Consider the following 24,510-nt stretch of genomic DNA (forward strand, 5'->3'; position numbering starts at 1 on the left):
TTGGATCAAAGGCTGATTCTAGGAAAGAGGCACAGACAGTACAATTAAGTCTGGAACACCTTATTCTGTTAGATAACATAGAAGGGCGGGGGATGTAGCTCAGTGGTTAAAGCACTCCTGGGTTCAATCCCAGTACCAAAAAAAAAGAAAAGTAGAATCATAGCCAATAACTGAAGAATTGATGGAATGCATTTGGCGACTACCATTGTAATAAGTACTCCAAACAAGAATGGCAGCAGCGTGTGTTGGCGCAGGCCTCTAATCCTAGTGACTCAGGAGGCTGAGGCAGGAGGATCACAAATTCAAGACCAGCCTGGGTAACTTAGCAAGACCCTGTCTTAAAATAAAATAACAAAGGGCTGGGGATATACCTCAGTGGTAGAGCACTTGTCTAGCATGTGGGAGGCCCTGGGTTTGATCCCCAGAAAAAAATTAAAATAAAAAATAAACATAAAGTTTTAAAAATTAACAAGAAAGAAAATTTACATAGTCTTAAAACAGCTTCCTACAAGATACTTAATAATTATAAAGGGAAAGATGTAAGTTTACTGTGAAGAAACCTGACTGCCACCACCTTAAGCAAGTAATTAACATCCTTAATTTGATAAGCACCTTCAGATTTGATAAGGACACACCATCACGTTGGTGCTGTTTCTGATGAAAATGCATAATAAGAATCTAAATCACGAGAGAACACCAATGACAAATCCAAATTTAGGGACATTCTACAAGATAACTGGCCTGCATGCACAAAAGGACCAAAGTTGGTCTGGGGTTATAGCTCCGAAGTTCAACTTGTGTTCAGCAGGCATGAGGCCCTACGTGCAAAATGTACTGAAATCACAAAAAACAAGAAAGGAGTGAGAAACCATTCCAGATTAAGACACTAAAGATACATGACAACTGTGTAAAATGTGTGAACCTAGATTGTATTCTGATTAGAAGAAATATATTATTCTAAAGGATATTTTGGAGACAATAGTGAAATGTTTTTGTTCATGGATTAAATAATGGTATCACATCATTATTAATTTCCCCATTTTGATTATTATTATGAGCCTTTGTTTTTAGAAAAGAACACACTAAAGTATTTAGGGATAAACAAACACACATGCACAATTGTACATACAGGTGCACCCAGGTGAATATATTTATGCCATTAAAAACTCATATAACCATGCATTGTAGGACCTTCACTGACTGGATACATTGTAAATTACTTAATCATGACCTTTATGTTTGACTTTTCTATTATTTCTAATTTTCCCTGTGATAAATAATTCTGAAATTTATGCTTTTATATTAAATTTTCTGTCTACATTTCAGATTTATTCCTTTGGATAAACTCATTAAATATTAATTACTGATGGAGGCTGAGGCAGGAGGATTATGAGTTCAAAGCCAGCTTCAGCAACTTAGCAAGGCTCTGAGCAACTCAGGGAGACCCTTTCTCTACATAAAATATTAAAAGGGTTGGGGATGTTGCTCAGTAGTTAAGCACCCCTGGCTTCAATCCCAAATATACATATACACACATATATACACACACACATATATATTTGTATTTATATATTTTATATATATCTGTTTTAATTTATTTAATATATTAATAAATTTTATATATATATAAAAATTACTGACCGGGGTATGAACATTGAAAAATTCTTAATACATACTCAATTCATGTGAATTGGAATAACCCAATCATGGTCATACATATCCTCATTTGTTTAAAACTTTTCTAAAAGACGTAGAATGATTCGGACATAACTTTCCTATGTTCATATATGAATACACAACCAGTGAAATGCCACATCATGTACAACCACAAGAATGGGAACCTATACTCTATGAATGCATAATATGTCAAAATACACTCTACTGTCATGCATATCTAAAAAGAACAAATAAACCTTTCGCTAAGTTGAGGAGGAAGAAGAAAATCAAATGTCATGTTGTCTTAGTTGGCATGTCCTTAATCATTAGAGAGAATGAATTTCCTTTCCTGAAAGTGGTGGATTTTGTAAGTGTGTGTTTCTGGTTCCCCAGGGGATTCACGGCAGTCGCGCATTCCTCTCTGGGGTGAGAACAGCAGAGCTGTTTTTAACTTCTGAGAAGTAATATACGATGATTACCATACTAGAGCTTGCAGTCAAGTCACCTGTGGCACAACCACATTATGGCACAAGATTGAACTGACAATGTATTTAGATTCTTCGAATGACAAAACACAGTCTCTCCAGGGAAGGGAAAAGGGTGGTGACAGGAGAAGGCAATTTCTTTGCTGCTTGTCTACCTACACTCCTCTTTCCATCCCCCTCCCTTCTCCCTTATAAACGTTATCTGTGCATATGATATAGTGCATGTATGATATATGCATTCTGATAAGCATAGTGCAATGTAATTATAACAATGTAAACAATCCATGATAAGATATTATACTCATCACTTCTCCAGGCATCGAGAGGATTCAGAGCTCTGCGGCCGGCTATCTTACTTCAGGGGGCAAATGCTCTGGTGGAGGCTCCTGACTCGTGGCAGGGCAAGGGACCGAGCTGGCCTTGGCATCCTTTCTTTGCTCACCAACCTGAGCCCCACCTTTTCCCGGAAACTCACTTTACCCTTCTTCTTCATTACCTCTCTGTGCCTGGAATTCTCTTCCCTCCTTGCCCCTCATCTAACCTAATCCTTCCAGGTCCATTCAGATGCCACCTCCTCCAAGAAGCTTCCTCTGACCCTGACTCTTCTATGGAATGCTGTCTGAACTCCCTCTGCGCTCTCCACCTCGCCCATGGTTCCCTGAAGTGTAGACTTGGCACTGCATTTGTCATGTGTCCTCAACTAGTCTGTGAGCTCCTAGAAGGCAGGACTTAATCCCACATATCTCTATATCCCTCTGTCACCCAGCATAGGGAAGGCACTACAGGACATCTGGGTAAGAGAACTATCGAACACATCTGTACAATGTCCTTCAATTTCATTTTTCTCTCATCATTTTCAATGTGTGCAGTGTATGTACAGATTGAACTAAATGTTAAGGTCTTACCTCTGGTGACTGCACACAGGTCAGCCTGTGGGCAAGTTCCAAGTGAAAGCAGGAACTGGGCAGATAAGTCTACAAAGAATACTGGACTAGGAATTAGGAAGGCTGGGTTTCTAACCCGGTCCTGCCTGTACCCAGCTGCGTGACCTTGAAAGTTCACTGCCTCCGCCTTAGGCCTTGATCTACCTATCTGCAGAATGAGTTTTGGAGGTGATCTCTAATCTGAGCATCTTTCCTTCCTACACATTCACCTTTTGAATACAAAGGAAAACTGCCCTGGTAGTTCAGGAAAATCTTCAGTACTCAGAGACTAAATCAAAAAGAAGAGGGCTAGGCTATAGTGGTGCACATCTATTATTCCAGTGATTGGCAAGTCTGGGGCAGAAACGTAATTCAAAGCCAGGCTGGGCAACTTAGCGAGACCCTGTCTTAAATTTTAAAAATTAAGAGGTCTGGGTAGAATACTTGCATAGTATGTGTGAAACCTTGGATTTGATCCCCAGCACCGCCAAAAAAAATGTGTGTGTGTGTGTGTGTGTGTGTGTGTGTGTGTACATACCAGGGCTAATATGTACTCTTTATCTTCTCAAAGGAGTTTCAATAAAGATATCTCCCATGTGATACCTTAGGATTCATAAATAACTTTGCTTACATATGTTTATATACATGTGGCCTGTCTTACAAAGTAATCATGAATATAAAGGGCAACCCTAGGCACAGCCCAGAAGATTAACTGTCAAAAGATAAAGATGAGTCCATTTTCTACGGGAATATAAATATGTAAATGCACAGGAAAGGGCAGGGAAGTTTACACGCCAGCTGATGATAACGGCTTCCTCTGGGGAGGTGGAAAGGGTACTGAGATCAGAGACTCCAGAAGGAGTTAAGTCTCATCACAATGCTCAGTTTTTTCAAGGAGAATATACCAATGCATTATTTTCATAATTAAAAATTAAATGAGGGCTGGGGTTGTGGCTCAATGGTGGAGCACTCTCGCCTAGCGTGTGTGAGGCACTGGGTTTGATTCTCAGCACCACATATAAATAAATTAAATAAAGGTCTATTGACAACTAAAAACATATTTTAAAAAATTAAACAATAAGGACTGGGGATGAGGTTTAGCGGCAGAGCACTTGCCCAGCCAGCATGGAACCCTCCCCTCCATCCAATCCCTAGCACCACAAAATAAATAAATAAATAAATAAGCAAGAAAGAAAAACATGATAATGAACAATAATTTAAAAGGTCCGGGTGGTATTTAGTACTGTACAACCATAATTTGGGGTCTTGATAATAGCTATGTGGGTACATATCTTTTATTTTTATTTCTTCTTCTCTCTCCACATCTCAACACCTAAATGTGAGAATAGAGGAAATAGAGAGTAAGAAATCATTAAATTTCTAACAACACAAAATTAGTTAAATAATTCACAAGAATATCTATACAAAATATCTATATCTATATGTGTATATATATGTACTAGGGATTAAATCCAGGGAATTTTTGGTACTAGGGATTAAATACAGGGGTGCTTCACCACTGAGCTACATCCCCAGCCCTTTTTATTTTTTTTATTTTGAGAAAGGGTCTCTCAAGTTGTTAAGGCTGGCCTCAAACTTGCAATCTTACCTCAGCCTCCCAAGTCCCTGAGATTACAGACATGTATCCCTGTGACCAGCCACAAGAATATTTTGCAAGCATTAAGACTCCTAGTATTATGTATTTTCAAGGAAGAGACACAGATTAAGTGGTAAAAAGAATGAAACATCAAAATTTTGCAATACACCACACAAGGTGGCACAGAACTGTAATCCCAGTGACTCAGGAGGCTGAGACAGGAGGATTGCAAGTTCAAAGCCAGTCTCAGCAATTTAGCAAGACCCTAAGCAACTTAGCAAGACCCTATCTTAAAACGAATGTGGATTCTGTTCAGTCCCTGGGTTCAGTGCACATTTTTTTTTTTATACAAAGGACAAACTTCAGGTAAGAGCAATAAAATGGAGAATGCAGTCCAGAAGGAGGGAGGTTGCAGACATACACAAAAGAGTTAACATTCTTGCCAGGACTGGGTACCAAGATTCCTTCTGGGATTTCTAGCAACAGAAAGGGGGAAAGGAAAAATGCAATTCCTTTTATAACAGTTCTTATCAGGAAAAAAAGGATGCAAACCTTCACGTAGAGGGGCAAAGCTTGCCATGAAATTCTTAAAAGTGTTCTGTGTAGGTATTGTTGTTATTGGCCCATGAGGAAATTGAGGCTCAGAAGGATTTAGTAACTGGCTGAACATTCCATAACCAGCAAGTGCTGTGGCAGGAAATCGACCTGGTGCTTTCCCACTTGTGATCATGTTAATGCTTGCAACAGCAATAAGACATGGGCATTAGTGGGCTGGGAGCGTAGCTCAACAGCAGAGCACAGGCTTAAGCATGTGTGAGGCCTTGGGTTCGACCCTAGCACCATGCTCTGAAGAAAAGAAATAGATATCATCTCCCCCAATTTAGAGATGAGGAAACGGTGGCTCACAAAGCTTGATGTGTCCAAGGGCACAGAAGGAAAAGGTGAAACTAGGTTTCAAGCCGAGTCAGAACTTCTGCTTTAGGGAGCCAGGAAGGGCCTCTGCACCATCAAGCTTTCTCTACCCCTCCAAGCCCCTAACCCTCTCTGCTCAACACATGGCCCTTCCCACATAGAATTCCTCATTGCTGCAGGTTCCTGCCTGGAAAAGACTTGCCTTCACATTCTTTTTTTTCTTGGGGGAAGGGGTAGGGGGATGGGGATTGAACTCAGGGGCACTCAACCTCTGAGCCCTTTTTTGTATTTTATTTAGAAACAGGTTCTCACTGAGTTGCTTACTATTGCTAACTCTTGACTTTGAACTTGAGATCCTCCTGCCTCAGCCTCCCCAGCCCCTGGGATTACAGGTGCGCACCACTGCACCCAGCAAGCCTTCATATCCTTTAACATCTAGATCAAACTTCATTTCTTCTTTTCTTCCCAAGCATGCCCAGTCATAACTTAACTTCAGCATTTACCAGGACATGCTAGATTTTCATGTTTAATATCTATCATCCTCTCCAGAGTTCACATTCTGTAAGGATGTGGATTTTATCAGTCATCTATGTATATCCAAAGCCTCGTATTGTGACTAGCACATAGTACGTGTTCAATAAATGTTTGTCGAAAGAATGTACAATGTCTATGAACCCACCAGTGTTCTAGGTGGCAGAGGGTACACAATGACATGTGACAGTGTGCCTATCCCTTGCAATTGCATTGAAAGTACAAGAAACAACAGGTCTGGGATTATAGTTCAGTTGTAGAGCACTTGCGTACCACGTGCAAGACCTGGTTCAATTCCCAATACTGGAAAAAGAAAAAAAATAAGAAGAAAAGAAAAAGGGAAGGGGAGAGAAAGAAAAAGAAAGAAATCACCCACGAAGCAATTAGTAAACAAAATACATGGAGTCAGATGCCAAACTGGGTGGTTTAAACCCTGAGTGCTGAGGAGGAAAAGAAAGGTAACCAGGGCTGCCAGAGGAGGCTTTACGACATGAAACAGACCTGCTGTCCCCTTAGCGGGTGCCATGGTAGCTCTTGGGTAGTACTATCCGTACTAGTACTATTCGTCAGTCAAATACATTACAGAGAGGCTGAGCCATTGACAGGCAGAGTGGATCTCTTTGGCATCGAGGAGTCTTAGCCTTTTTAAACTTGTCAGATGGATAATCTAAATGATTCTGCCAAACAAAAGAGGAAAGAAGACCCAGAGAAAATAACTTCTATTCATTTCAACCTATGTTCTTTTAGTAAAATTTAGGTTTTTAGTGGTTCATTGTCTTTTAAAAACTTAAAGAACCTGAATGTCTGACTCGAAGTTTAGTAATTAATAACTTTAACATCTACAATTAGAGAGTAAACTCTAATTCTCATCAAATAAAATGTGACAGGATTGCTTGCAGGACAGGCGCCCCTCTCTGGTTTGTGACTGAGATGATCACTGATGGTCATAATTAATCACTGTTGCCCTGATGAGATGTTTCTTGAAACACTTTATGCTTGTCCAGGGTTTCTAAACTGTCCATGTTCTTACCCTAATGTATGTTGTCCCCTGAAAAATAAATCCCTTCTTGTGAAGATGAAGCAAACTATTATGGATGCAACCAAGAAGTGAAAAATACGGATACCCTGTGATAGTCAGGACTATGCCATGAAGTAGAATTCTCCCCAGATGGTCCAAGTGAAAACACTTGAAAGAAGGAGACACCTACAGAGATATGAACAAAGAGTTGGGAGCCAACAATGGATGTTGGGGAACTAAGAGCCTAGCATCTGAGGGAGGCAGGGAATATGAGGTCTGAAGGGACAAGGGAGTAAATAGTGCTGCTGGACCCAGGAAGAACAGATCACCCATGGGGAGCTGGAACTCAGGAGGAGACAGCCACTGCCAAGGACAGGTCATGACAGCAGGGAGAGGTGGGGACGCGGGGTGGGGAGAAAGGTCAGATTTCACTCTCCTCCTGTCCCAATCTCCTGCTAATGTCTCCCTTGGCCAACCCAAGCAGAAGTGAGACAGCAAGGAAGATCAAGAGGTGCGTCCACATGGGTCAGACTTTGGGGTGTGGAGTAGGGCAGAGAGGGGCAAAGAACAGAACCGAGTAGGGAATGCATGTGTTGCCAGGGAGCAGAGGGTGGTTAGCCAGCACGCTTTCTGATATCCAAACTAGAAAGATCCACACATGATGGATGCCATTCGCTGCTCTAAATCAACACTTTTCAGGTGACCAAAAGGGTGGAGCACACCCAGGACTCAGGTGGAACTTTCTTGGATGTCATTACTAGAAGGCAGAACTACAATGTGATTTCAATTAAGAAGGTTGATTGAAAATTAATTGCATTAATTGTGCCCAATCTGGGAGTGGTAAGACTCTCAATAGAATTGCGGACTGCTTAAGTCAAAGGATTCAGAGATCGAGAATTTAGCCTCATATCTCCAGCACTGTCCAGGACGGAAGGCAAGATCACCGTAACTCCTCCTTGACCCCAAGAGTGGGATGGATGCACCACACTGTCCCAGCTCAGTAATACCTGCCATGAAGACTAGCCACGCCCTCCCTGGCTCTGATTTCAGATCCCCTCGAACAGCCTGGTGTTTAGCATTTGATTTTCCGTATGGTTTGCCTGTATGAAGAGAAGTGTGCTTATTAGCCCATGAGAGGTTCTAAAGCTCTTGACAATTATGACTCATTGCAAATTAACTAACTAGCCTTTGGTGTATCGGATGAACTTGGAGATTCTGAATCAGGGCCCCTTCTACTGTTCCCCAGCTCTTTTATCTTCCTCTCCAGGACCCAACCACACTCAGATCGAATAGTCCAGTGTCTGAGGCTCTGGCGAGGAGGACCAGATTCTGGATGGGGAGGGCCTGACCTTTCTGGACAACCTCAGCAGCCAGTCTTCCCAGAACACATCTTCTTCTCACCTCTTCAGCCATAGTGGGTTGCTTACACTCTAGATCCCACCTGCCTTCTCCATCCTTCCTATTAGACTTCAGAACACAGTACTGGCAGGAAGCAGTGAGACTTAGCCATTTAATTCCATTTCTTCCTGAACACCCCACCGCCCAAAGGAGAAGACAACCCCAGGAAGAGAAAATGGCTTGCCATAGTCTTAGTACAAGCTGGTGGCTCACCTCAAATCCTTTTTCATTATAAGGAGCAGGATGGATGGATGGATGGATGGATGGATGGGGATGGGGACATGGACAGAGGCATGGACGTTGCATAGACACATGGAGGGAGCTATAGGCATGACTACTCTCCAACACACACTGTCCTGGTTGCAGCAGAGGCTCTGAGTGTCCTGTGCCACCACTGCAGAAGCTTCCTCAGCTTAAGTACAGAAAAGCCTGGAAGTAGAGAGGAGCCAACATCTCCAGGGTAACCTTTCACCACTGAGTATTAAAGTTAGTGCTTAAGTGCCCCAGTCTCACATCCTTCAAATAATTAATTCTGAGATGCTTCTATATGATTCTTCAGAGGTTCCCCAGCAGGTCAGAGGCCCACCTTCCCATGACAGTAGCCAACTCAGTAGCTGTGTACTAGCCTTCCCTCCTGCCCTGTCTCACTCTCCCTAGCCCCACCCTGAAAACACTTAAGTCCTGCCTTAAGTTCTGCTCTTGAGAGGATACAAATGAAGACACTAGTCCAACTGATCTTATTCTCTTCCCCTAAGAAGATGCTGCAAGGTATTCATACATATATGCATTCCTCCTTTGCAGGTTAGAAATTTGAGGCTCAGAATGATTAAAGAAACTTCCCGAATCCACAGACAATAAGTGACATTGTTGAACTGTGTGGATATCAGCCCATAGGACAATTCCCAATCATGAACCTACAGAATTCACAGGACTGGAAGGACTCTTAGAATCATCTACTACAATGTTTCTCAGCATATTATCCCCTTCCCAAAAACATTTTGGGACTTTTTTTTTCTCGTAATCACTTGCTCATGCACATACACTTGGCTAAATATTCCTTCATATAGTGTTGACATTTATTTTCAGCATTTGCAGAGATGGCACAGGGCACCTAGTAATGTCCCTGAGCTCTGAGGATTGAACACAAACATTCATAAGCTGCTAAGGACAGCCAATCAGCACACACAGACCAACTTCAGTAATAAGACTTTTTGATGGACCAAGTGATGAAAATAAAGTCCTCCAATCACAATCATGTATTGCCAAAGTTCTATAGCACTGATCTTATGTGCATTTTGAGAATCTTCCACGAACTTAATATTAGTACTGTTTATTTGGTACCCAAAAAAACCCAATGAGAGAAATAAATACTAAGTGCTGTGGTTTAGATACAGCTAGAGTGTTCTCCCAGGGTTCATGATTGGAGGCTTGGTCTCCAGAGAAGTGGTATTGGGTGGTGGAAGACCCTTGGGTCATTGGCATGATGCAGTTCTTCAGGAACCCCTCAGTAGTTCTCAGAGAGGGTTGTTATCAAAGGAGTGAGCCTGCCCTGCTCTCCTCTCTACTTCCTGACTCAAGATGTGATGTTCCTTCCCCTGTGATCCACCAACAATCCTCCACCAGCTACCATCTGCCCTAACCATAGAACCAGAGCTCACACCATGTCATTTGGAATTGCAGCCTCCAAAACTCTGAGCTAAATAAACTCTTTTACTATCAAACTAGCCCATCTCAGGCATTTCATTATGATAACAAAAAGCTAACTAATGGACTAAGGGATAAGATCTTTGGTTGGTAAGATTGAGCTTTGGCAGCTCAATTCACAATAGCTAAACTATGGAACCAACCTAGATGCCCCTCGACAGATGAATGGATAAAGAAAATGTGGTACATACACATAATGGAATATTACTCAGCCTTAAAGAAGAATGAAATTATGGCATCTGCAGGTAAATGGATGGAACTAGAGAACATCATGCTAAGTGAGATTAGTCAATCCCAAAAAACTAAAGGTTGAATGTTTTCTCTGATAAGCAGACGCTGATCCATAGTGGAGTGGGGATGGGTAGGGAAGAATGAAGGAACTTTGGATTATGCAGAGGGGAGTGAGGAGAAGGGTGGGGCAGTGGGGATGGGAAGGACGGTAAAATGAGACAGACATTATTACCCTATGTACATGTATAAAAAGATTTTTAAAAAAAGATTGAGCTTTGGAGGGACATAAACCATTATTATATCTTCTAAGATTTTCTCACCTTTCCAAGAATTCATCCCCTTGGGTGCCATGAGAACGCAAGATGTAGACTGACACCATCATTTTACCCCTTAGAAGGGACACAGAAGGTGAGAGAAGCAGTCATACGATGGGTTCAAGAGAAATGGCAGGTCCTCACACTCTGGGTTCAGTCCATGGTATATCACTGAAGAACCTCTGTCACCAGCTAGTATGAATTAGGACTAGGCTCAGCCACCCCAGTGCCTTCTGGTTATTGGGAAAAAAATGTTATTGGAAAAAAAAATTTTTTTTTCGTTTTGCTATGGAATGCACTGTTGGTATTAAGTTGTATGACAGTGGCTCCCAACCCAATCTCCACTGGGGCATATAAAAGCAGAGAGCTAATTATATGATAGTAATTACCTGGAAATTATATGTTTATTGGCTTTCCACTAGCAGATACTACTATTTTTGAACTCTTCATTGTTCTGCTCAGTGACAGGAGTCACACTGTCTCTACTCCAAATGTTCCCTCCAATCTCATGATTAGCAGCCTTTTCAGACAGGGCCACCGCTGGCAGCGTGGAACGCCTGGAGGGTCCAGAGGGAGGGCTTGACTCCTCCACACGGGAGCCACCCAGAGGCCTCCACGCCCGCCTTCACAGGACCCTCACTACTCCATCTGTAATAAAGGCCTCAGCGTCCTCGGGTCTAAATGAAGCGTATTCCTATCTTTGCCCTTGGATACTGGGAATAGTGTCCAATAGGAAGGGGCCTCATCTACCACCGGATATATTTATATACCCTTCAATTATGTGCCTTGGTTAATTGTCCCTTTTCTACCAGCTCTTCTTACGACAGAGATCCTGAGCCTCGCCTGTAATTATAGTAAGGAAATATTTCGATGAGCTTTTAAAAGGGAAGCCTAAACTGGGTCGAAATGTTGAAGGTGGCAGGTCAGGAAGTGCAGGTCAGGGTCAAGTTGGTTTTCAGAGGCTTCTAGAGCCTGTTGCTGTTTGAGGGCCCTTGCCTGAAATTCCACCATCAGCACTCATCCCATGGTTATTATTGCTACAATTAAGATCTGTAGACAACCTCTGCAGAGGATTTTATAGTTTATAAAGTGATTTTTCCATGAAGTACTTCACTTATCTTCTCTACAAAGGCCGAAAAGCAAGTCAGGAGATTTGGCCATAGTGTGTGTTAAAATGCGTCTCTTTAGCCCTTCAGAAGGGCCACTTGGGCATGCCGTTTCCAGTCCTGTTTACACCTTGGTGTGGTCAAAGAGCCAGTTTGCAGTGCTAGTATCTTATCCACAGGAGGATCGTAGCACCTAGCAAAACACCTGACACATGGCAAGATGCAGGAAGGGTACTGACGTGTGAATTTGCATTAGGAATCTAAGTGATACCTGAGAATTTCCCAGCCTTCTCTCTGTGTGGTGCATACTTACTTCTGTGCCCTTGCTGATTCCACTTGCTTGGAACACCCTCCTCTTTATCTAAAAGTGTCCATCAGCTTTGGCATGAATTCTACTAAGTTGGGGACCCTCCCAGGGTCACTGATCCACAAGGGCCCCTTCCCTTCTCTGGACTCCTCCAGCCTCCTCCTCATGCTACCCATCTGCTCCACTCACTGAGCTCAACTTGAGGCTGGAAACCAATTAATTACCTGCCAATTACCTCATTGAAGAAACAGGTCTAAAGAGGTAAACAGCCCTGCCCATGCCCCAGATAATCCAGTGAGGCCACAGCAGAGTCAAAACCAGAATCCAGGTCTTTTGATTGGCCTTCCAGCAAATGCCCCATCCCACCAAAGATAGGAAGTAAGCTTCACCCTAATTATCAGCTGTGATCTAGCTGTGGTGACTGCACAGAAAGCTGACCTGATGCACTTACTGCTGAGAGAGAGTAGCCCAGCTCCATGGAGTTACTCTCATGATTAAACTGCAATTGTTCAATCATGTCTGCTGGGCTGTGGAAGTAAGGAGTGTGTGGGACGTGGAGGGTGGCCCACGTTGCAACTTTTGGGACCTCCAGTTAACCTGACCTGAATCCTCCGCTGCCACTGATGTTGCTGCCTGCCCCTTCATTCCTCCCAAGTCCCAGTGAATTGTTTCAGGACAACTGCCTTTTCCTTACCCTGTAAAGAAAGCACAATCTGAAGGTCAGTCCAAGGGCTTGGTCAGCGTCTCCCTCCCCTGGCAGCCTCGTGATAGAGATGTAATATGGCTTACCCTTACCCAGTACCAGAGTTGGTTTCAAAGCTCGGACCCTGTATTTTTACAGTTATAAGAGCAATCATGCCACGCATGCTGGAGCATGCCTATAATCCCAGAAACTCAGGAGGCTGAGGCAGGAGGATTACAAGTTCAAGGCCAACCTTGGCAACTTGGGAAGATCCTATGTCAGAATAAAAAATAAAACAAAAAAAAAAGCAGGAGATGTTGCTCAGAGATAGAGCATCGCTGGGTTCAATCCCCAGTATTTGGGGAAGGGGGAAAGAGCAATCATTAAAAAACAAGCAGCTTGATAATGAAATTAAAAAATCAAACAGGGCTGAGGAAGATTGTTTTAAAGACAGAAGGAGACTTAGGGAAAGGATTAAGCACAATGGCACTAATCACGTACAATACTAGCTCTGCTGAGAAAGAAGCAGCTTTGCAAATTAAGGGGCAATTATGAAAAGTTTCTCTTCTTTGTGGATTTGGAAGAGTGGTTGCAAATACAGATAACTACAGAGGCAACACAGGTAATATAAATGAGTGAATCCTCTTGGGTATAGGGCAACAGGGAGTACTGGGGACTGTGGCTAATTGAGAATGAGAATGCATGCTCTACCTAAAGGAGTTCAAAGTCTCAAACACTTTTAAAAACACAGCACTGGCTAAATAGAAGATGTTTGCAGACTTTAATTTTAGACTGAAAGTTCTGCTCATTAGAAATATGTATTTGATTTAAAAGTTATCCACTAGGTCTAGGTCTGTAGCTCATTGGTGGAGCCCTTGCCTAGCATTCGAGATGCCCTGGGTTCAAACCCCAGTACTGTGAACAAAGTTATCCACTGGTTAATTAGAAAAATAAAGAGGCATACCCAGCATTCACAGGGTGGTATGAGACCCAGCACCACCATCCACTGTGGGTTCCTGCTAGTTGTCTGGATATCATTCTAGATTAAATAACTCAGACTGAAAGAATCGTACGGTTGTGTAGGGTGTGGTTTGGGGTGACATCAAACCCTAACCTTCAAAGGAGGGGCTTCCTGAAGAGTGGGAGCAGATTTACAAGGCAGAGTAGAAAGATTTGCAAGTCAGATCTGTAAAGCAGAAGTACAAAGAGTAAGTTTCTCAGAGGATCATGAGGCGGGGGCACAGGGTCAGGGCCTGGCAGAGAGCCTCAAGTGGGACTAAGTTGCGCAATGCGGCCGCCCCTGGGAGGGTTTAACTTCTTGGTTCGCTCCCTCAAACTACGGGGGTGGGGCGTGGATCATATGCAAGCTTAAAATTTTCCCCACTGCTAAACTGAGAGTCACTCTAATTACCTCAATCCTGAGTTAGCCTCGTACTGTGTTGCTGAGGAGAAGGGAGGGAGGGACGGGGAAGAAGGATCGAGGGCAGGCTCCTCCCTTGTGTTGAAAGCAGCTGGCTCTCTAGGGGCTCAGGAGTGTGGTGCTCTACCCCGAATCCCCTTCTTCCCACCCCACACTGGAACACTGTAACCCCAAAGGGGGAAGCCGCTGAGACGTGGACCACTTCAGCTCAAGCCGCCTTCCTGATCTCCCTCATCCTCAGGAGGGGTTGAGAGTAAGAAGTGCGCATCTCCCCGCAGCAGAGCTGGTGACTCAGTTCCGTGGAAACTGTAAAACGCTTGGGGAAATAGGAGCCCCATAAATGCAAAGCATTTTTATGAGTCCTTCCTCCCCACACACTTTCCGCCTTCGTGAGGTATTGTCTGAAGGCCCAGTCGGAATGATTTAAGTTGTAAAGTGATCAATCTCACCCAGCCCCAGGAGCCAATACTCAGCTAGAGCTCAGACCACAGCAAAGGGCCCCGCTTGAATTCCTGGCCTCTGCCCGCCCCTGGGAGGAGAGACCAGGCAGGCCAGCGGGAAGTACGCAGCCAGGGTGTCCTGGATCTGAATCAGCTTCACCAGTGGTCGGCCATCCCTTTTCTGAGCCTCAGTTTCCTCACTTCCCACCCACAATTGTTGAAGGCTGGGTGGAAGAATTCCCTGGAATCTCTGAAGCTTTGAGCCACGTGAAGTGGTAACAGTCGCCTTACCTAGTGGACCCCCTTGTGTGGCGCGGGTAGGGAATACATTCGAGACCCCCAGTGGATGCCTGAAACCCTATATACTGCATACTATTTTTCCTATACACACGTACCTAAGATAAAGTTTAAATCATAAATTAAGCACAGTAAGATATTAATAACTAATAATAATTTAGAACAATCATAGTAATGAACTATAATAACAGCTATTCAAAACTTATGATTTGCTTATTTATCGAATTTTCCATTTAATAGCTTCTGACCACTGTTGATCCAGGGTAACCGAGAGTTCACAAAGCAGAACAGTGCATAAAGGTGGATGGGAAGGAGGAGAGGTGTGTGGAATTCTCAGGTGATGGTTTAGTATTTTAGATAATCCAGCTATTTCCCCACGGAACAGACAGGGATAAATGAACTGTGTCCCTGGTAAAAGAGTTCTTTTATTTATTTTTGTACAGCTGGGGATGGAGCCCAGGGCTTCATGTATGCTGGGGAGGTGCTTCACCACTGGTGTTTACCACTCCCAGAGGGAGTTTTGTTTTGTTTTTCTTTGGGGATGAACCAAGGGCACACTAAGCTATATCCCCAGCCCATCATTATTATTGTTATATTTGAGATAAAGTCTAAGTGTCCTGCCTCAGCCTCCCCAGTACCCAGGACTAGAGGCATACACCACTGTGCAAGAGTGTTCTTTTAGTATGAGGTTGTGTGATTTGCCACAAGGGGCCTGTGAAAACTACCTTTTAGTCAATTACAGACTCTCTGGTCCTTTTGAGAACCTGAGACGTGCTGGGAACAGTGGCACATGCCTGTAATCTCAGCAGCTTAGGAGGCTGGCAAGCTCAGGGTGAGCCTCAGCAACTTAGCAAGGCCCTAAGTAACTTAGCAAGACATTGTCTCAAAATAAAAAAATAGAAGAAATGGTAATGTAGCTCAGTGGTAAAAACCCTGGGTTTAACCCCAGTATCAAAAAAAAAAAAAAAAAAAAAAAAAAAAAGAAGAGAAAAAGAAAAAGAAAAGTTTAAAAAAAGAGAACTTGAGAGGCCACAGGTTAAAGCTCAGAGAAATGGCTGTTCCTGGGATTTGGGGCAGTTTACCATGCTTACCTTCCTGAGACCCCTTTGGTGTGTCCCAGGCTACTCCTGATGTCCTCAGTCCCCTGGGTACTTTCTGAAGCAAAACTTCTCTCAAACTAGAACATCTGCAGCCCTACTCTGCACAGAGGCCATGAAACAAAAGCAAACAGCTTTCATCTTTTTCCAAGTGGCTGTTCTCTGGAACCCAGGAAAAAACTTGATGTCCACTAATTTTGGGGTCTGACTGGTAAGGCAGTGAGACCAAAGAGGTCTCCTTGCTGTCCATAGGTGCAGCCTGTACCCAAGGCTCCCCCAAATGGCTCCAGCCTACTGGCCCAGACTAACAGGTATCCATGGATCCATGGCCCTTACACACTTCCTCGGTTTGAACACTCAGTTCCCATACTCCCTATTTCCACCAACTGAACTCCTGCCCATTTATCAATGTCTCTGAGAAAACTTTGCCCATTTGCCCCCAAAGAGCAAGTTACCCCCATTATTGCATCCATAGTCTTCCAATTTGACTGATCCACTTACACACAATCCACCCAGAAGCAGGCCTAGCAAGAAGTCTTATCCTGCCAAGCATGGTGATACACCCCTATGATTCCAACAACTTGTGAGACTGAAACAGGAGAATCACGAGTTCAAGGCTAGTCTCAGCAACTTAGTGAGCCCCTATTTCAGAATAAAATGTAAAAAGGGACTGGGGATGTAGCTCAGTGATAAAGTGCTGCCAATACCATTTTTAAAAACAGAAGAAGGTGAAGCCTAGCCTTGGGGCTTCTCATGTACCAGTTTGAACCTTTAGTTGCTAGATCGTGAAGGAAGTTCCAGAGGAGAGAGAGCTACGCAGGAACAACAGGAGGGTGAGCATGCAATTGATGTTGATGTTCCCTTTTTGTCACCAGTCTGGCCTCCTTGGCTCCCCAGATTTGGGGCTCTGTGCTCCAGTAGTGGAATTTTCTTCTGGCTTCTTTGCATTGTCCATTCTAGGACTTTCTTTCTGGCTCTGGGCTTTGATTTTGTGTGTAGATCTTGAACCCGGTTCAAACGTTTGATTTTGGTGGTCCAGCTACCTGCTGCAGCCCCAGATCCTCGGGTCCTCACCCAGTTTTTTATCCTCAAGGGAGGAGTTAGACTGCCCTTCCTCTATGCTCCCCACTTTTTTGTTCCTTTGTCTTTTAACTATTTATTTTCATGACTGGGCCCCTTCCCTGGACTGTGAGCAATTTAAGGGCAGAGAGTGGGTGTCAAAACACATTTCATAAATGAATGCATGAATAAATTATGATCAGTCTGACTGTAGCATTCTAATTACTTGTAATGCTACAAATGATATTTAGCCCCATGAATTACATAGAGAATTGTTTTTTATCATCCATAACTTCCATTTCAAGTCTCCCAAGAAGGAGGAAGAAGAATCTCTGCCTGTCTGGCCCCACCTAGAGTCAAAGGAATATTTTAGTTTCTTTTCCTTGTATTTCACTAATGGCACTGCCTTCTTTGGAGCTTGACCACCTTAGTACCAACAGCCTGAATTTGGATTAAGTCTGTTGCTTGTCTATGCATTTTGAACTTCACCCTAAATTGGTCATGGCCTGTTGCTATTGCTTCATATTTCATCCGTTGTATTTCCTCTTTTATTACTTCTATAGGTTGTGAGTTAGAATAATAAAGTCAGGGAAAAAAATCACTCCAAGCCATTTGCAGCTCTGGGAAGCTGGCCTGGGGCTGTCAGAAGCTGGCTGGGTGCCACCAAGAGGAGGAAATGTTCTTCCATGCTGCCAGCCTCATCAGGACTCCTAAGAGCTTCTTGCCAAAATTTTAGGAAAATGATGATATACTCCCCAGGGAGCTCTCTTATGCTTCTATAGGTGGAGAGTCTTTCAACAGATATTTTCACCATAAACACCTTTCACGTTTTTTCACTGGATTAAGTCTGTAACTTGAGCTCTGTATTATGAAATACTGACATGGAGATATTAATCACTGGAAATGACTGAGGTCTCATTGCCTTTGTGGCCAGTCACTCACTCACTTGAGGTTTCCAGCATATGGAATCCCATTCAGGATTTGCTCCTGAATTTTTTTAGTTGTAGATGGACATGATACTTTTATTTATTTATTTTTACGTGGTGCTGAGGATCTTACTCAGTGCCTCACATGAGCTAGGCAAGTGTTCTACCACTGAGCTACAGCTGCAGGCCTGCATTTTCTTTTTAATTGTGAAAATTTTTCTTTTGGAATACTGGTGGGAAGGGAGAGTGGGAACAGCTTCTGAAAAACTGATTAAGTAGTCACAACTCTATTTTAAATATTTGTTTCTGTATTTCTTTGAAACCACTCCAATGACTTAATTCAGATGATCAAATTTATTCACAGGTGTGTGGATTTTTCTGATGTGGTGGAGGAGTGTATCTATCTGGCAGAGATAAACTGAATTTTAAATTTTTGTTTCAGGGTGAAAAAATATGGACATGTGTCTTCACTCAGTCAATCAAGGGATCATCAGCCAATAGTGTTTCCTGAGCACAGACTGCAGGAGCCCAGGCCTGAGTCTAGAAAGGCAGAGAGGAATAAAGTTCCATTTCTCCCTTTCTTTTTATGAATTTAGAGTCTACTCAAATATAGTCTAGTCTGGATTTACCAATTTGTCAGATAATCCTGGTTTGAATCCTAGTTTTGTAACCTAGAAGCAAAGTGGAGCTTTGGCAAATAATGAAAATTCCTGGACTGTTTCCTCCTCTGTCACATGGGGATGATGACACCTACCTCACAGGCTACTGTAGGAGTCAAGAAGATAGCAGGCATCATGCGGGCTGCATCTACAAATCTCCCCTTCTCTTAGTCTTTAACCTGGAGAAGCTCTGGGGTTGAGGATAGTCCACCAGTCCTGTGCAAGTCTGCTTTTTGTTTTGTTTTGTTTTGTTTTCATTACTGGGGATTGAACCCAGGGGTGCTCTATCACTGAGCCACATCCCAGCCCTTTTTATTTTTTATTTTAAATCAGGGTCTCACTAAGTTATCCAGGCTGGCCCTAAACTTGTGATCTTCTTGCCTCAGCCTCTAGACTAGCTGGAATTACAGGAATGTGTCACCATACCTGGCATGAAGGCTGTATACTTAAGGCCAAGGGCCATTACCTCCGTGGTCACAGCAAAGCAGGTCCATGGTGTCTGGCTATAAGCAGAGGTTACAAATTGACTGCCTGGCAGCCAGAACCAACCTTAGACACTTCCAACTTTTCCCTATGTGATGTTTAAAAAAGTAATCCATTGCCAGTGAATTTGGGGTTTTTCTTGAAAAATCAGAAGACTCTGACCTTTGACCCTTGACCGAAGATACCTTCTTTGGATGGGTCAAGTATTCTCCTGATTGCCTGTGACTTCCCACAGGGTATCTAGCTATGGTGAGAAGATACCATTTAGTCCAGATTCAGTGGGACTTCAAAGCCTAAATTAAAGAACCAAGCCAAAAGTGACCAGCACGGGCAGCCTAGATCCTCAGAAGTTCTCCCAAATGAGTAAAGGCTGGCTGCATTCATTGATTCACAAAAAGTTACTGAGCACCTGCATGTGTGAGTTGCTGTACTGGCTACAATGGGGCAAGAGAAAGCATATCTACTGAGAACCTACTTTGTGTCGGGCCCTGACATGCGCTCCTCTAATCCTCCCATCAACTTTGGGAGGTAGGTATTAAGATTTCAGTTGCCAAGTGAGAAAATGGAACTGAGTGGCTCAATGGGACAGCTGCTGAGGGCTGGAGTCCGGATCCCTGCCGTGCTGGCCTTGCTCTGAGGCACCTTCTTTTTACTCAGCAGCAGAGAGCCTGGTCTTAAACCCTGTTAGGGCAGAGAGGGAATATGTCATAAGTTCCTTTGTGCTGTTCCATTTGTGAGCAAGGCACACCATAGGGAATTTTCTGGTGGATAACAAGATGATGTGTCCTCTGGCTCCTGCTCACAAGAAGATTCCAGTAGCAAGACAGACAATGACTGCCACATAGGATGATTTGAGTAGAGGTATCAACCCAACCCCGTATGGGCCCAAGGCTCCGGGAGGAGGCAGCATGTGAGCTGGGTCATCATCAAAAGAGAGGAGACTTTTAACTGGGAAAGGAGGCAAGGAAGGATATTCTAGGCAGGGGGACAATCTTGGCAGAGACTGAAGCAGTAATCTTGGGCAAGTGGAGCACAAGGCGTAGGGCGAGTTAGACTGGGAACATGGAGGGGACCCAAAGGCAGGATGCAGTCAGGTCCTGGATGGCTAGATGCAGGCTAAAAAATTCAGACATCTCTGATTCCTTTCTGTTGATTTTCTTGGGACCTTTTCTTTCTCTTCTGGGAATTGAACCCAGGGATGCTTTACCACTGAGCTAAGTCCCTAGCCCTATATCTTTTATTTTGAGACAGAGTCTGGCTAAGTTGCTTAAGGCCTCACTAAATTGCTGAGGCTGACCTTGAACTTGCAAGCTTCCTGCCTTAGCCTCCTGAGTCACTGGGATTATAGTCACACACCACCTGGCTCCTTTTATTTTATTATTATTATTTTTTTGTCCCAGGGATTGAACCCAGGGGCGCTTAACCATCGAGCCACATCGCCAGCCTTTTTATTTTTTTATTTTGAGGTAGGGTATCACTAAGTTACTTAGGGACTCACTAAATTGCTGAGGCTGACTTTGAACTCATGATCCTATTGCCTCAGCCTCCTGAGCCACTGGGATTACAGGCATGCTGCACCACCATGCCAGGCTCCTAGGACATTTTCTTTGTCACTTTTGTCTACTGGGTTATTCTGCTTTGGCCTTTGTAGCACATAGAGATGAGGAAATTCAGACAAATGTATAAATGATTGAAAGCATTCAGATCTCATGATATTTGGTATAAATCTGTATTAAATAAGTAAATGCACACATCATCCTATGAAGCTAAACATCTCATACTAAATGATTCAGCAATTTTACTCCTGATGTATATTCTGATCTAGAGAAACCCATTCCCAGGACTGATAATGACACTATGATTTGTAATAGCCAAAAAGTATAAACAACCCAAATGTCTAACAGTAGAAGAATGGATAGATAAGTAAATAGTGGTTTAGTTGTAGATTAAATGATGGTTTAGTTATAGTAGTAAAGATAAATGGATTCCAGTTGAGCACTGGTTCTTAAACTGGTGATTTTGCCCCCACCTCCTGGGACATTTGGCAACATCTGGAGGCATTTTCAGTTGTTTCAGCTGGAGAAGTGTAACTGCACTTAGTGGGTAGAGGCTGGAGATGCTGTTAACACCCTTCTGTGCACTGGGCAGTCAGTTACAACAAACAGTTATCCAGCCTAAAATGTCGGTGCTGTCAAGGTTGAGAAACCCTGACTTACAGGCATTAATATGTATGAATCTCATAATGTTGAGTGTAAAAAGCAAGTTGCAGAAGAATATATTCAATATAGTTCTGTTTTTCAAAAGTTCATCTGACTGGAGTAAGTAAGAAAGGCTTCTTGAAAGAGGTGGTGTCTGCCCGTCATGATGTTGCATACCTGTAATCCCAGCGGCTCAGGGTGGGGGCCGGGGGGTTGAGGCAGGACAGAATAATAGGTTCAAAGCCAACCTCAGCAACTTAGCGAGGTCCTAAGCAACTTAGTAAGATTCTGTTCTAAATAAAATATATAAAAGGGCTCGGGATGTGGCTCAATGGTTGAACACCCCTGGGTTCAATCCCAGCTACCAAAAAAAAAAAAAGAAAAGAAAAAGAGGTGGTGTCTGAGGTGGGGTAGATTGGGATAGATGATGGGAACTTAGGCAGACAGAAGAATATGTGCCATTGCCAAAGCTTGACTTTGCTGGACGCAGACACAGACACGAGTTTATTAGACATCAACAACTCACAATCCTGAAAGGAAGGGAGAGGAAGCAGGATAAATCATATTCCCATCTCACTCTGTCTCATCCTAGACAGAGGAGGTGACTGCAGCTGATGCAAGAGCTCTACTTGGGGAAGAATGACACTGTGCCATCCTATAGGGCAGATGCGTAGGTTCATCCTTGGGTCATTTGTCCAGCTGGTCTTTCCCAGCATGGCTCTGCCCTTTTACATGGCAATGGTGCTTGGTAGAGGTGGGGGCCTGACCCAGATGGACCAGTTGGAATCCCTTGCAGGGCAATTTGGAATTGAGTCAAGGAGATTCTAGCTGCTGTCAGATTTGGTCTCTTGAATGCAAATATAAAACTTCAACTACAGATCAAGATCATGTTTTCCACCATGCAGTCTGAGTAACAGGAGAAAGTGGTACAAACTAAAATCACTGAGGAAAACACAGAAAGAGGCTCCAAAAGAGCTTCTGTGACATTTGTTTGTTTGTTTGTTTACATTTCTATTTTTTTGAGATTGGATCTCACTATGTTTCCTAGGCTGGCCTTGAATTTTTAGTGTCAAATGCTCCTCCTGCCTTAGCTTCCCCAGTAGTTGAGACAACAGGATCAATAACTTTTCTGTCCCTTTGACAAGCAAGTTAGATCTTGTCTGAAAGGGAGCTAGATCTGACCCACCGATTGGGAGCAAGAGTTGGTTGACTGCTTCAACCAACATGAGACTCTTCCAAACTCCCCTTCCTGGGACCTGCCTCCTGCCTTTCTGTTTTAGGAGAAAACAGTCAAAGTGCATGTTAGAGATGGTTAACCCAGGCAAGGAGGGCAGCAAGGGAGAGGAAGTACCAGATTCAAAGAGTTTGAGTGTAATAGAACTCACAGGCTCCCCTCCCAGGACCTAATAATGTGCATTGACTCCTCTAGCAATTGTGATCTGACCCTGAGAATTTCCAGTGGCTTCCTTTGTAACTTAAAAGTTCTCAAGATCTGTGTGAACAAATGCTTCCACCCTTAAAGCAAGTTTCATTTCAACACACTGAGACTTTTTCCTGTTTTCCATGTAGAAGAACAAGTCTAGGACTTCGTGCATGCTAGGCAGGCCGTCTATCAGTGAGTTACATCCCCACCCCTCACTGTCACTTTTAAAAGAAGGGAGTACTTCAGACAGCTTCCTGGTATTGTTTCAAAACACCAGTAACAACAAAAAGAAAAACCAAATTGGAGGACTGGGGATGTAACTCAATGGTAGAGCAAGCATGCTCGAGGTCCTGGGTTTGACCCTCAGCACAGAAAAAGAAAAGAATAAGGAAAACCAAATTGGACCTTGTAATAAGGGACTACAGATTCTTCCTGGGGATCTTCAGCTTGGCAGACTCTTTTTGCAGGTCGGAACTACTCACTGAGGCACACCAGCAAAGCTATGTGGCACTGACTCAAGCTGTTTAATTTCACAAACACCCACACAATATTATAGGGGAAAAATTTTAAAGCAATAAAAAAAAAAAAAAAAAAACAGATAATTGCCGTACATGTTTCTGCAACCCTGACACAGTAATAACTTGCCTGTAAACACCTTCCTTGAAATATTGGTTAATAGGATGTACAATAATGTGGCAAAGGAAATTGTTTAACCCACGAAGGCTTTAAAAACGGGCCACTGATTCTTCTTATGAACCTGTGATGATTTGATAAGATTGGAAAGGATAAAGAACAACCTTCAAAGGGTTGTGGTCTTGGTTGTGTTATTTGTAAAATGAAGGCATTGTGGGTTTTGACCTTGATCTGTGGGGGTGGACTGCTCTCCGAGCCACACCTCCTGTCCTTTAACTAGTGTTTCTGCTCCTGTTGAGTTAAATATTGCCATGTAAGATGTTTGAAGAAGGGGATGGCAGAACTGAAAAAGTTAGAATATGCCTGGCTTAGATGACACCAAGGTCCCTTGGAGTTCAAAAACTCTAGGAATCTGCCTAACATATGCCTGACTTATAAAAGGTGCGGATGATACAAAGATCTAAAAACCACAGTTTCTACCCATGACAAACTCGCCAGTGTGAGATAGACCTGTTGTGTGTAGCATCGGTCGAGATGAAGCAATAAGTATAAATGAATGTTATGAAAATGGAAGGATGAATCTAGTACCTGGGGAGATGATTATGGAAGTTTTTTGAAGAAGGTGACATTTAAGTGGGTATTAAATGCGAAACAGGAGCACACCTGGCATAGAAGGGGCTGGGGGAGGCACTGGAGGCAGAGACACCAGCATGAGGAAAGTAACGGAGGCCAAGGTTGGGGGACTACATTGTTCATCAATGTTCAGTATGTCCCCTGCATACCTAGGGAGGGTGGGCAGAGTGGCCAAGAGGGATGCTGAGTGACAAGCTAAACAGACTAGAGGAGTCCCTTCCAGACCCCAGCTCTTGTGAGCTCTTTTTTGGGTTGATGTTGGAGTTTGCAAGTAGGCAACCAATAAACAATAGGGCTGTTTAATCATTGACCGCACCGCACCTTTCTTGTATTATTTTGTAAGCGGACTGGTCAAGTGAAGGAGGAATGTGTTGATAA

This window comes from Sciurus vulgaris, assembly GCF_902686455.1.
Source record: "Sciurus vulgaris genome assembly, chromosome: 2".
Lineage (NCBI taxonomy): Eukaryota > Metazoa > Chordata > Mammalia > Rodentia > Sciuridae > Sciurus > Sciurus vulgaris.